Source organism: Solanum pennellii, chromosome 3 (genome assembly GCF_001406875.1).
Source record: "Solanum pennellii chromosome 3, SPENNV200".
Classification (NCBI taxonomy): Eukaryota; Viridiplantae; Streptophyta; class Magnoliopsida; order Solanales; family Solanaceae; genus Solanum; species Solanum pennellii.
In genome coordinates this window covers 39857486-39860364 of record NC_028639.1, presented here as the reverse complement: position 1 = coordinate 39860364, position 2879 = coordinate 39857486, and the positions used below count along the sequence as shown (strand labels likewise).

General features: G+C 35.4%; 1 pseudogene; it reads right to left on the bottom strand.

Moving 5' to 3' along the window:
* Positions 1–1888: 1888 nt before the first annotated feature.
* Positions 1889–2624, bottom strand: LOC114076446 (annotated as a pseudogene).
* Positions 2625–2879: the final 255 nt, after the last annotated feature.

Here is a 2879-nt window from a genome sequence, read left to right as displayed (position 1 = left end):
TTGTACTTAACTTTCTATGGTATGATGACCGTTGTTGTTACCCCAAGTGTATGTGTTTCTCATATTATCAGCTTCTTCTATGGTGTATGGAATCTTTTCTAAGGATTCTTCGTTCCACGACTTGTGAGTTCTTGAAACACTCCATGTTTTGTTGCATCAAGTTACTTATTTAGAGTTAGGAAATATCACGACCTGAGAGCACCCTCAGGTTGTAACATGGTGTACTTTAACCTGAAGGGGTCTCATACAAGCCTCTTAGAATTCATTGCATTCGATATAGAAATAGCATGAAATTAAAACTCATGTAAGTCTAAAATAATAAAACTTCATTTAATATAAAAATTGAAATTTTGCAGAAGTCTTAGTCTTACATGGCCATCCTAGATCCAATCTTAAACATACTAGGGAAACAACCCTTTATGATTGAAAAATAACTACTAAAATGTGTATCAGATAAATTAAAGGAAACATAATTTCTTGTCCTAGAATTATGAAAACATACCAAGTCTTTGAAAGAAAGCAATCCAACACTTCAAACTAGATAGAAGAAATAACATTTGCTGGAACCTACACTTGTAGTAAAAACATGAAGAATATGGATTAGTACACAAAAATGTACTAAGTATGATGACCATGCAAAAACATTCTTAAAAGGGACAATTTTATTGGAAATCATGCATTATACACCTTTTGAAATTTCATGAACAATCTATCTATCTATATCTATCTATACTACTTTAAAAGCATGAACTCCGTAACTTGAATGTTAAATTACTATAATACTCCCAACTTAAAACACCCATTTTAGTAAGTACAATGTATAATACACCCAACATAAAAGAACCATTTTATTAAATATGTTGTATTATTATATTATATTTATTTATAGGCCAAATACATACGCAGGTCCCTAAAGTTGTTTGATTTTTTCCCCTAGGTACCTCAACTAACCCAGATTCCTATTGAATCCTTGAACCCCCAATAATTTGATCCTTTTAAATATTCTTGGCTGATGTGGAGCCAAACGTGATCTCACATCCTTTAAGCGCTTGCAGACGCTTTAAAAGCGCTGATGTGGATCTTAAACCACCCACCAACGGTCTTTTTCCTCCTTTTAACCCTAATTTCTCCCATTCTTTTCTTATTTCTCCTCTTTTGTTTCTCTTCATCATTATTTCTCCTCTTTAGCTCATTATATTATTTCTCTTTTTCATTGATTTCTTCTTAATTATTAAGTTCCAATGTCGAATTTATCTCCTTCATCAATTTCTTCTTGTTCAACTGCGAAGGTGCTATATCAATATGGGAACGTTGTGGAAATGAAGACCTCTTGGACGCAATCCATCCTTGACATAGGTTCCTTTGTTGCAAAACTTCAAAGGTAATTCAAATTCATTTTTTTGTCCAATATGGTAAAGAATCACCTTATTTGTAATTCAATTTTTTCTTTAATTTTGTAGGCACGAGGTGGATGTGGATATTTCCGATGGTATGATGATGAAATGCCGGCTCAAGCTAGGACGGTGATATGGGGTTTTTTGAAAAGACTCAAAACATATGAATTGGAGAGGAATCGATCAAGAAAAATATGGATGATATGCCTTGTGTTTTTATTGTAATGATTTAATTGAAGGAATGAAGATAATTTGTGCGTCAAAAGCAGTAAAAATTGATCATTCATACCATTAATTTGCTCTAGTGAACTCCAATCAAACATAAGTTAATGTACTTAAAAACACTAGAGACATTTCAAAGAAGTCAATACAAGTTTTTCTCGCTGATTATACAACCAAAAAGTGACATTTCAAAGCAGTCAATACAAGTTTCTGCTGCTGATTACACAACCAAAAAGTGACTTTTCTACAGAATTTAGGCATTCTTTGGTGCACTAGGTGTTCCACGTTTGTTTTTCCTTTATTGAGTGATTCGTTGCAACTGTGAACCTGTGAAAAACATCTCCACCATTCCACTTGAGTCCTTGAGGCTTATAACCAATATCAATATTTGTTGGAGATGCATGCTTATAAACTCTCGGATTGATAGCTCTTTCTCCTGAAGTACCAGGCTGCATAAAAATGTCTTAAAATGAGACTTTATATAGTAGAGTAAGAAATGAACAAAATTATGTATACACTTACATTAAAGCTTTTAGTACCACTCGTATTTGTATAGATGCCAAATCCTATAGTCTTGGTCCTCTTTTGTCTCCCTGTTGATATTGAAGCTTCCACAACCCTTGGTTTATCAGGTTGCTGACTTGATACACCTCCAATGCCTCCACCAGTGCCTCTCCCAGTGCCTCTGCCTGTGCCTATGCTTTTAGCAGATTGTTGCTCTCTTCTTACAGCTGAAGAATCAAAACACATAGAACTCCCTTGATGATTGAATATTGGTGGTTGACTTGAGCTTGATGGTCTACTAAAAAGTGGTGGCTGGCTTGATCTTGATGGTTGGCTAAACACTGGTGGCTGACTTGAGCTTGATGGTCTACTAAAATGTGGTGGCTAGCTTGAGCTTGATGGTTGGCTAAACAATGGTGTTTGGCTTGAGCTTGATGGTTGGTTAAACATTGGTGGCTGGCTTGAGCTTGGTTTCCTGTTTGGGTAGCCTCCAGGTTGTCCCATCCCAGCCTATTAATATAGTAATAATAATTGATTATTGTAAATAATTGAAGCTTCATGTAGATGTATTAGAAGAGAATAGTAACTTACCAATGTTGGACAAGCTTTTTTGTTGTGGCCTACTTGATGACACAGGGAGCAGATCATTTTTACTCCTCTTTTGGACAACTTTCCATACTTTTTCCTAGGCTCATTCTTCGTCTTTCTTCTGCACTTTGGGGGCCTACCAGGCATAAGTTTTGGTTCAGGAGGTTCAAT